We start from the raw sequence: 11,666 nt of genomic DNA, 5'->3' as shown, positions 1-11,666 counted from the left end.
TGTTTGTAGATTCAATTGTTGATAGATATGTATTAATTGCCATTTTATTGTTCATATTTTTGTCTTCTCCAAGAAGACCTGTCAACATTTCATATAATACTGGTTTGGTGATGATGAACTCCTTTAGCTTTTTCTTATCTGGGAAACTCTTTATACACATCTTATTTTTATATCTTGGTAAGCTTTGATGCATGAAGAGTAAGTAGTTTTCATCCATTTGTAATTTACCTTTTACCACATGAATTAAACATGAACTGCTACTCTGGGGCTCACCGACTCTCATAGTGAAATCCAACTCATTACTGAGCATTTACTCAGTCTTTCCTCTGTTACTGGGTTATGACCTCAAGCAGTTTTCCTTATTTTATTATTATTTACTTATTTTTGTTAATCCTCACCTGAAGGTATTTTTTCCATTGATTTTTAGAGTAGAAACGAGGGAGGGAGGGAGGAAGAGAGAAAAACGTTGATGTGAGAAAACACGTTAATTGGTTGCTTCCTTCAGGACCCCAGCCGGGACTGGGGATCGAACCTGCAACCCAGGTACATGCCATTGACTGGAATCAAACCTGTGACCCTTTGGTCCCTGTACCAATGGTCTAACCGCTGAGCCAAACCGGACAAGGCAGTTTTCCCTCTTTTAAAGTCTCTACTTCAATTAACTACTTTTAAGGAATAAGAAAGTGACAAACACTCTATATTACAGCAATATATCCTATCTAGTTGCCTTCCCTAGTTGGAAATCACTTGAATCTTGCTATCAGCCTGAAAAGAGACAATGCTATTATTTACTTTGCACAAAAGAAATTACATATTAAAAATATATGTATGTATATTCATGTATATTTCTAATATATGTGTGTATTTCTATATAGTCAATAGATGTCAACTCATCAGAACTCCAGCTACAAACACTATCTAATCTTGACTAACCAATTATCTGTACATGAGAGAGTTTTGTTTAGTATTATAAGTTTTAGTATTTTAGTATTATATTTAGTATTTTGGTGTTAACAATTTTATAGTATAGCTTTCTAAGATGAACTTGTGTGCTTAGTATTTTCTAATCACTTCATGTACATTTTGCAAAAGGAAAGTTATCTTAATGTATGAAAACATACTAATTGAATGCTTGCTAACAATTAACATGGAGAAACTATATCAACTCCAACGGGTCCTAAAGTTATCCTCCGTCTCATTTGTATCAATGGTGTTCATAGGTGGTATACTTTGGCTCTTAAAAACTTGGTCTAATGCATAGTTCTTCCGAGTAAAGCAAAGTAGAATTTAATAGTCATTGTGAAACATGAACTCACCTAAGCAGTTTTACAACTTTCCACGCCACTTTGCTTTCAGAAAGAATAATTAAAATAAGATACAGTAATTCTGTGTTCCAAGGTATATATGTTTATAGGGATGATCTACTAGAAATTTTAGCCTGAGAGTTTAAATATCTTGATATTTGAACTGAAAACGTTGTCATTTAAGTATTATAAGCAGTTTTCCACGCCCCAAATGGTAAGATTTTAATGGTCCCCATAGACTGTCTTGTTCCATCGTCCTGAAAAACCTCTGGAACGTGGACCCTTCCGTTGCACAAGCTTAAAGCCAGAACTCTTCCCTTGTATTTTTCATAAACTGCAGTCACCACCAACTTAAATGCAAAATTTTCAGCAAGGTGTTTCATTTGTTCATGTAAATTGTAGTAGATAGTTGAAACAAAATTCTTAGCTTTTAGGTGTTTTAGCTTTCTAACTACTAAATATGTTTATTTGTTATTTGGGTAGAAAGGGGCTGTAGAAATTGGAAAGATGAGGTCAGATATGTCCCTGGGCTTTGTATAAATTCAGAATGCCAATTCTGGTGGAATTGTGTTCTTTTTTGAAAATGTATTTTGAGTGGTTATTTAAATGATGAGTTGGGAGGAAGGGAATAGCAGGAAAGATGTGCAGGTATTTACCGTCTCGTCTCTGGAATAAAAACTGTGAAACCCATGAAAAAAGACAGAGCTAGATGGTGATGCTGCTATTGGTGGGAGAACTCCACATTACCTCCTGTTACTCGTGGGAGTGGACTTCTTTCGATATCCCAAGAAAAGGAATTTTCTGAGACTTGCATAGGAGGATGAGGTATTGTAGAAAGCTTTATTTCTGTGGAATCAAATCCCTGAGTTTCCAAGGTCCCATTTCCCTTTGTTGGACCAAGGAAGAGTGTAGCTGTGGCTTCGTGAGGGCTAGAGTCAGAGCCAGTGTGCAGCATTTTCACTCCATGTTGGAGCAGTGTCCAGTCCAGCATCAGGCTAGCTTAGTTTGTGTACCTTGCTGCAGTTCATCAGTCCATTGCACGTGGGGTCTGCAAGGCCGTGGGCCACATGGTGAATGCAAGAGAGCCAGGGGCCTAAAGCTCCCAGAAAGCGAGCTCCTTTGTTTAGGGGATTATGTATTCCCAGATTTCTGTGGGCTTGCAGCGGCCCCACCCATTCTGGCCGATGATCTCTGTTCTCAGGTTTGACGGACAGGCACCTTCCCTAGCCACCCCAACTTCACTGTGCATGTGTCTATCTCCCCTTTTTGGAGCCCTTTCCCCCGTGACCTGTGGGGAATGGCCGGTGGTTCCTCGGGGAATGTGGAATTACAGCTTCCTGGTGAAGCTGCCCAAATGGCCGTGTTTATAATGTCTGGCCTCCCTTTGTTCCTTCTCGATTATTTATAACTAGCTAATCACCATGACATCAATAGTACAGCAGTAAGTCACAGAGACTCCGAACTGTGGAAATGTACACCCTGCTAACAGGGTCTTCCAAAATGACAGCATCGTGGAAATGGATGGGAGAGCTGCAAGGGACAGTTTTTCTGCGGGGACATGGCATTCCCACGGCTTATCATTCTGGACAGAAGAACCCTGCAACAGAAAATAAGATAGCAGAAGAGGGTCCACACACTTGGGTGAGAAGAAATTATGTATCCTTTCTAGACACGGACTTTGAGGCTCAGGCGCTCTCAGAATACCCCTAGTGATTGTTTGTTACTGCAGGGTAACCTGGCGTATCCCGATGTACACTTAATGACTAATTTCATGTCACTGTGGGCATCTCTTAGGTTTTTCCTATGTAACTAACTGAAGTTTTCCTGTAGATAACTTTCTGTGTAATTATATACGGAAAACCCGCCCTATTCCTCCGCACTCCGCAGTATGCGAATCCCGGGGACAGGCTGCAGATTGAACTCCCCTTAGCCAAACGGGAACAGAATCTAAAAGTGACACCTAAGCTACTCTTCCTCACAGCCCTTTGCATGCTGAAGGTCCTGCACTCACGGGTGGTGATTCTGCAGTTTATTGCAAGTGGAAGCACGGCCACTCACCTACCCTCTCATCCCCTGCTCTGAGCGGCTGGGCTGCGCTCTGCCTGCCTTCCCGTGTGTCCTGCAGACAGGAGGACCGGCAGGAGCAGAGCAGGCCCTGGCAGACAGAGCTCCCGGTTTCTGACTCTGACAGCAGGGGCTGGGTGCCTGGCGACCCCAGAGCCCTGCAGTGACAGCAGCCTCTGGGGACCCAGCAGCACGGATGGCCCCATGAGCTCCACCCCAGGGGTACTGGTTGTTTCTTCACCTCGGGGTGTCACCCCTTCTTCCTTTCGGCTCCTCCAGTTTTCCCCCCTTCTCTCTCTTACACCTCGACCATTCCAGAAGTTTCTCACCGATTCCTTTACAACGCCCTGCCCCCATTTCTGAAGGAACGCGCTCCCTTTCTCCTGTCTGTGCCCGCACGTCAGGGGGCCCAGGGCCCCGTTTCCTTCCTCTCCCCTGATGAGCCCGCACTAATCCACCACGGTCCCCCGCACACGAACCCATCACCTAGGGGGCCCTCGTCCGGGCCGCTGTGCTTAGTCTAGTCCCGCATCTTGGCAAACTGAAGCTGCAGGCTTCCAGCTGAGGTGAGAACAGGCACTGGAGTCGGCAGGGGGCCGGGATGACCTCAGGGACCCATGAAATCGTGAAAACGCAGCCTTGTCTCCCTTCCAGCTATACTGGAACCTTCGCTGGTCGCCGTGGATACGTACAAATAAGGGCAGCAAAGTAAACAAACGAACACACAACAATACGGCAGCAAGCAGACACACCGAGGGCGCGGAGACTGCAGCCCCACCACTAGGTGGCTTGTCATTCCGATGTAGGCGTCCGTGTCTGCGTGGTGAGCGGCCCTGGGCGCAACGCGACACTGCTGTCTCCGCTGTGAGTCCCCGTGAAGAACCAAAGGCCTCGGCCCCGAGGTGTCCTGCATCATCACGTGGCTACTCTGAGAACACTTCCTGTCTCTAATGGAACGTGTAAGTGTGAACTCGGTTCCCCGTTTACTCACAGAATTATTCTGTATATTTTTTTTCCTAAGAAGGAGGTGGGGACAGAGAAAATGGCTATGAACATAAATGACTATGGCATTAAGACAGTCAGAAATGAAATATACGCTATCATCCACCACACTGTCTAATCAGAGCCAAATTCATGCACATTTATTTCTTCCTTGTGGATAAGCTGTTCTTCATACACATTAGCTGAACCATCTTTAAAGATCGGCTTGGCCACTCTAAATCTGTTCGGTTCTGAAGTGTGGTCACAGCCCCTCTCAGCACAGTTTGTACCCAAAGAGCCCTCAGCACTTCCCTGCCCAAACACGGGGAATGTTCTTACCCACCACCTCCAACACGATTTGGAGAAAGGGGGGACTTGAGGCAGTGTGGTGACACCCTCCTGCTCGGTGGTGGACCTCCTAAGGCCCGAAGTCGTGGCAGGGTCTGTCACTCTCCTCTTTGATTACTGCATGATGCTATTTCCCCTGTGACACACTGGGACGTAGATGTTTTGTTGTTTTGTTTTCCATTTTGAAAGATCATCCCGTAAAGCGATGCGCCACTCCTTGGCCCTCTGCTTGCTGGACTCCATGACACCTGGCACATTTGCACAATGTTGGACATTCGCTCTCTGGACCAGGTTGGCGCCAATGCCCTGAAACCCTTGCTGACGTGCCTTCCTCTGTGTGACCTTCGGCAGGTGAGTGAACATCTCTGTGCCCAGTTCCTTGTCAGCACAATTGAGATAAGAATACTCATAACATTCCCTGTGCCTGAAGTGCTCTAAGCCAGTGGTTCTCAACCTTCCTAATGCTGAGACCCTTTAACACAGGTCCTCATGTTGTCTGTGGGCGTATCTGCATGTGGGCGGACCCCTGGAGACGGACAGAGGAGCGGTGTCTCGGTTCCTAAGACCAACGGAAATCTGTGTTTTCTGATGGTCTTAGGCGACCCCTGTGAAAGGGTCGTTCGACCCCCAAAGGGGTCACAACCCACAGGTTGAGAACCGCTGAAGCTGTCTGTAAGTGGCAACTGACTACACATTTATTATTTGAAAAATTAATCTCTCAAAGAAAAGTAGGAAAATCAGGGCAAGTCTGAAGTGCACAGAAAGAACATTGGTCTGAACAGGGCAGCCTGGTTCCAACGTGACCACCAGGACTGAGCCAAGCCCTCCGTGTTCAGGCCGCAGCACTGAGCCAGGTAACAGACAAGAGCGGATGAAACCATCACCAAAGACGCTTCCACCTGTAAAATCTTTGTGACTAATTTCAAATGACAGAAACAGGTTTATTTGCCTCTCGGCCATTATATGTAACCTGGCTTAACTCTTTTTCTTATCTATCTATCTATCTATCTATCTATCTATCTATCTATCTATTAAATTTATTGGGGGTGACATTGTTTCGTAAAACCATACAGGTTTCAAATGTACAACTCAATAAAACATCAGCTGCATATTGTATTGTGCACCCAACACCCCAAGCAAAGTCCCCCACCCCATTTCCTCCCCTCCACCTACCCCCAACTCCCTTTCCCTGTGACTGTCACCACACTGTTGTCTGTGTCTGTTAGGTATACATGTTTTGGGTTAATCCATTCACCTTCTTTCATCCAGTTCACTCTTTTTCTGACACAGAATCACTTCTAGCTTTTCCCTGATTTTCCAGCTTGGAGAAGACCCAAAGAATCAATTTTTGACCAAATTCTCTGATGATTAATGTATGATTTTCTTATCTCAGTATTTTACTCACTTTTTCCATCTAATAATCCAAACAAAGTATTAATGTTTACAGCATGCAATACCTGCAGTTAAATTACCCGTCTCTCTAATGGATTCACTATAAACACATGTACTTATTTCCCAGAAAACATTCATTTCGATCTTTAGAGCAGAATGTTTCAAGGTGTGTTAATGAGATATCACTTATCACATGGTTCAGTATACAGCTCTTCCCTGAACTAGTGCCAGTATTCTGATCTAAATGCAGAACTATGCCTCGACGGGGAATAAAAATGTTGCAGAGAAATCTAAAACCAAGTAAATTTACCACTCCTGGGGAATCCTGGCACCGTAACCATTCTAAACTCTACCAGTAAGTACATCCCCTCTTGGAAACATTCCAGAACTACAATAACACCGATTCTCAGCAAATGACTCAAGTTAATTTAGTTCCCACATTCTCCTTCTTGATAGACTCTGAAAGCTCCCGTATATCGTAGTAAACTCACTGAGACTGGGACTTGAGATACTGTTAACCTTACTCTTCCAAGACATGTGGGTTCTTCTGACAAACTCATCCAGTTTCTCTGAAACCAGCACTGACCAGGCCTTCGAGTATCCTTTCCATGGAACACCTGTACATTCACTTCAGGGCACAGCACTTGCATACATGATATTCAAATGATGTCCTCCGGGTCTCAAGACAGTGATGGATTGACATAAATGAGATTCACCAGCACTTCCTGCCTGGCTTGGCACTCACTAATTTTATTTGATTAGGTATTTAATCGAGGCTGCAGAGATTGAACCAACGTTGTGACTCTGTAGCCTCGCAGCCCTGGAGTGTGTGGTATTCCTCTGGCCGGAAATATTGCCCGGGTCAATCAGATGCACGCGTATCACCACCAACCTGTCCACTAGTCACTTCTCACCTTGGATTTCTCAGAGCCATGTAGGGTTGTAGAGTTTATATGATAGTGCATTTTAATTTGCTTTGTGAAGGCCCCAGTAAGGTCCTTTAAATGGAATAGCTAGACAATTTTCAATTTTAGATAAAATTAAACTGATACCAAATATTGAAAGCTAAAGCAAATTTTTTTATCAATCTGTACAAACATTTTTAAAAAAGATTAACACCAAAGATTGCTGTTAGTGGTAGTACATATTTAATGGCCTCATAGGGGGAAGGCAGAATTTTTCTCTGCGGAGAGTACTGAAGAGATCATAGCTCCATGAAATAAGCAAACAGCAGCTGCCTTTTGAAAGGAAAACTCACTTGACTTGCTTAGCTTGTCCACTGAACTACTTATGTTTTAATCTTCTAGGGAAAGATGCTACAGTAGCCTCTTTAAAAATATGAATCAAATGTCTTCTCTTCTTGTTAAATTAAATCTCATGCCCAAGACTGCCATTATGGAAAGCTACTAAACCCGAGGCCAGGGGTAAACATCACTAGAGGACTAGAAAATAAGGACACTGCTGTTTTAGGGCTTAAATGGCTTAAGGAATCTTGATTTTATGGATGGATGATGGACTCATTATAACAATGACTATTTGCTTAAGGTAATTAGACTTATTATTGACATGCAATTATTATGTTTATTAGTTGATAGATTTATTATGAGGTAAATTACTTAATATCTATTAGTAAAATGTCTTTAGAGATGATAAGACCAGATGTAAATATATACATGTGCATATGGGGTGTGTGCGTGTGTGTGTGAGAGTAAAACTACAAACACAGTTTATCTGGAAGCCTTTAACCTGAGAACCTACTGTAATGGGTGTTCCCTCATATTTGCATTATGACAAATGACATCCTTGGCAATATCAAGAAGATCAGTAAGATACCAAAGCATCAAATAATTAAAAATTGATTAACTCATGTTCAGTAGATTGGTAGTGTTCTTGTATAAAATTTTAATTACTTAAATCAGTAACACTTAAATTACACACATGTCTAGACTCTTATTAAAATATCCCATCTCCTAAACCTCCTTTATGTTATTTGTTAGAAGGTAGAATCCATAAGTTATCAATTTACTTAATATCCCAACGACTTAAGGCAAGGGACATTTTGAAAAATGTATTTACTCATCCAAGGTTAGACTTCCAGGAGTCTCATAGGGCTGATAAAAAATATTTGCACAACCCAAGCTGAAGCCCACACATTAAAATTTAATTTTCAAAGACGTTTAACTCAGTCCAGGAAGAAAAAAAGTTACTTGCTATAAGCTGTAAACACAGATCTTTAGGGAATATGAAAAATTTCTATCAGTTCTCTTATTAAATTGGGTTAGAGTAGAAGAAAAACATATCTGAGGTAGGGAGTTTTATGGGTAAAAATGAAAATACTTCAGACAAAGGGAATGAAATTAGTACTTATTGAATGCAAAAAAAAAAAAAAAGGCCAGACAATATGCTAATTATCTTTGCTACTTTGTGTACACTTAATGAATAACTTAATTCAGTTTGGAATTCATAAATGTAGTGTCATAATCATCTTATTATTTTGCAATATAATCATCAGTTCCATCTAACACTGATCTTTAGTAATAAATTCTAATGTTAATCATCAAATCTTATTTTCAGACTTCATTTCTTCAGGTTATTATACAATCAAAATGGACCCTTGTCTTTCCCAAGTCTCACCATCAGAACCTGACCTGAGAATAACACAAGGGACCTTGTCAGTTCTTCCAGAACAGTATCTTTGTAGAATACCAACTTCATCTTTTGCTTGTATTTTTTATTATATGCTATAAAATCAAAACTCAGTCACTAGATATCCGCATAAACACAACAAAAACTTCACTGAAATGCCAACTCTTATCATCAACTCTTAATTGATCTATGTGAGACCAAAAAGAGGATACAATCAATCAGGGAATGTAACTAATTATTTTAACAAGATCTAATAGAGCTAAATGTCATTGATTTCATGTCTAAGCCCCTTAATTTACTAATACAGACTCTTAAACTCTAAGAAAACAGTGATTTCCCCTTAACTGGTCTTAAAAAAAAAAAAAGATAAGCTTTAGTAGGTTATACTTATTAGCTTATTTTTTTTTCTAAGAAATACTCCCCCTTTCAGTGGATTGTTTTTAAAATAATCATTTTGATTATAAAAAATACATTATTTTGCCCTGGCCGGTTTGGCTCAGCGGTTAGAGCGTCCGCCTGCGGTCCGGAGAGACCCGGGTTCGGTTCCCGCTAAGGGCATGTACCTTGGTTGCAGTTTGTCCCCGGCCCTGGTCGGTCGTGCGGGTGGCAGCCACTCGATGTGTCCCTTTCATGTCGATGTTTCTCTTTCTCTCTCTTCCTCTCTCTCCCTCCTACTCTATCTGTACAAAAAATGGAAAAATGTCCTCGGATGAGGATTAAAAAAATAAATAAATACATTATTTTATTTCTTGCAAATTTTTCTATCTGCTATAAATGTATTCTGAAAAATGTGGGGCAACAGTCCATAGGGATTACAGAAAGTAAATTTTAAAAAATGAGATAGCAAACAGATAAAGAAAAAAGAGATAAAAGGATCACAATATTGGTAAAGACACATTGGTCCCCAACTGCAGCATCCTCAAAAATATTAAGTTAGTCATGACAGTGTGGCTCAGTGGTTGAGCATTGACCCATTCACCAAGAGGTCGCTGGTTCGATTCCCAGTCAGGGCACATGCCCAGGTTGTGGGCCAAAGCCCCAGTGGCGGGCATGCAGGAGGTGGCCAATCGATGTTCTCTCTCCTCGATGTTTCTCTCTCCCTACTTCTCTCTCTAAAAAAAAAAAAAAAATTAAGTGAAACAATAATTATGATTCCTTTTATGAGAATTTTCTCTCACTTTTCTTCACACTTGCGGTATCTATTTAATATCTGTTGTGTGGACTAAACAACACAAATTAACAAAAGTAATGGCTAATAAAGCCATTGTTAGAGTTACGAGATGTAATAGTTTCCATAGCTCCTACAAAGCTTCCATTCTGAAGTCCCAAGATCAACACCTCATCTGACCAACTGTCTTGTGCATGTGGCAGTCTTCACCCAAGTACTTGTCAGAGTGGAGTTTCATGCCATGGAGGTAAACTGTTACTCGTTCCCAATGTGACTGGAAGAAAAGAAATGGGATGACTAATTACAGCCTACCACTTCCCTAAGGAAAACACTCAAGAGACTGCATAGAGGGCTTTGCACGGGAGACTTTTAAAAGCAGAAGTAGGAAGTGTGATCTTTAACTCCTAGTCCTTCCCCCAGTAGAGGCTTAATTCAAATAAGGGGATAGGAAGGGTGGTTTTAAGGATTATCCTTACTCAAAACATGGATAGGGTTCAGAAGGCCCTGCCTATCGGTCAGAAGATGGTTCTTGCCAGATTACAATCTATTCGTTTATTCAATAAACTTTTATTGGGTGGCCTGTAGTCCAGTTAATGGAAATACAAAGATGAATAAGAGAGAGTTCTATCCTCAGAGAACCTTTATTCAAGTCAAGGAACCAGATAAGAAAGACAAAGACAACACAGTGAAATGAGGACTAGGATGGACTCAAACTGAGGGCAAAGGGAGAGGCCAGGGAAGGCTTCGCTGAGGGGTACCCCAGGAATTATGTGTACACACACAGTGTAGAAGCTGCATTTGGGGAGACAGGAAACAAGCGCACGGGAGGAAAGTGCTCCAGGTGAATGAGGAGATGCTCCAAATGTGTAAAGAAAGCAAAGCGCTGGGGACACTGTGTTCGGGCCCCGCTGACTGGACTGCACAGAGAATCGGGGGCTGTATCCGGTAACCCCTTGCATGCCACCCTGGTTTGGAGAAAGGCTTTGAGGAACAATGGACGGATATTGAACAGAAAATGTTTTTAGAAAGTTCATGCTATATTAGAGGGGAGCCAACCATAACAGGAAATCATCTTGGCCAACAAAAGTCTAGGTCATCATGATAGGGAAATGAGGTACTGAGGTATCAAAATATGAATGAGGTTGAATTAAAATTCGGCTGCAGATGGGTATCCTGTATTTCTTTCCTGGTTTCCAAAGTGAAGCGCTCTTACTATTCATTACTCCTCAAGGACTTCCTCAGATGACTCTTCTTCTTGCTTCGTTGTGCTCCCAGAGCGTGTACGCCCTGTGTGCAAGCTTAAATGAACCGCAATTAATCTAACATGTTCAATAACTGGTTTATCTTCCACAATACGTGCCTCTAAATATCTTACTCGATACGTTTTTCACCTCAGGTTGTAAATTCAGAATTATAAATGACTTCTTCAGAATTCCTCCACATTAAAAATATCAGCCAACTTTGACAATATAGGATGTTTTTCTCTCTCAGTTCTATCTACTCTCTTCATTATTTTAGATAAACAAGCACATCTTTAAGTGTTCTGATCTATTATGCCCTATCTGAGTCTTTTCCTGCCCAATAGAACCTAAATGTGATATTATCTCATCCTGAGTGTTTATCAGTTTTTGTTCGCCCATCTCTTGCCCGTTGTTGACACCAAAGCTCCACTTCTGTCCTCCTCCCTCCAACTCGTCTCCTGAAGCCCCACTCATTTTCCCAGGTCTGTAGATGCCCTAAAACATGGCAGGTGTGTGTGTGTG

The sequence above is a fragment of the Molossus molossus genome, unplaced genomic scaffold (genome assembly GCF_014108415.1).
Source record: "Molossus molossus isolate mMolMol1 unplaced genomic scaffold, mMolMol1.p scaffold_m16_p_3, whole genome shotgun sequence".
In the NCBI taxonomy this organism is placed as follows: domain Eukaryota; kingdom Metazoa; phylum Chordata; class Mammalia; order Chiroptera; family Molossidae; genus Molossus; species Molossus molossus.
The sequence above is the reverse complement of the archived record's forward strand: the minus strand, read 5'-3'. Positions refer to the sequence as shown.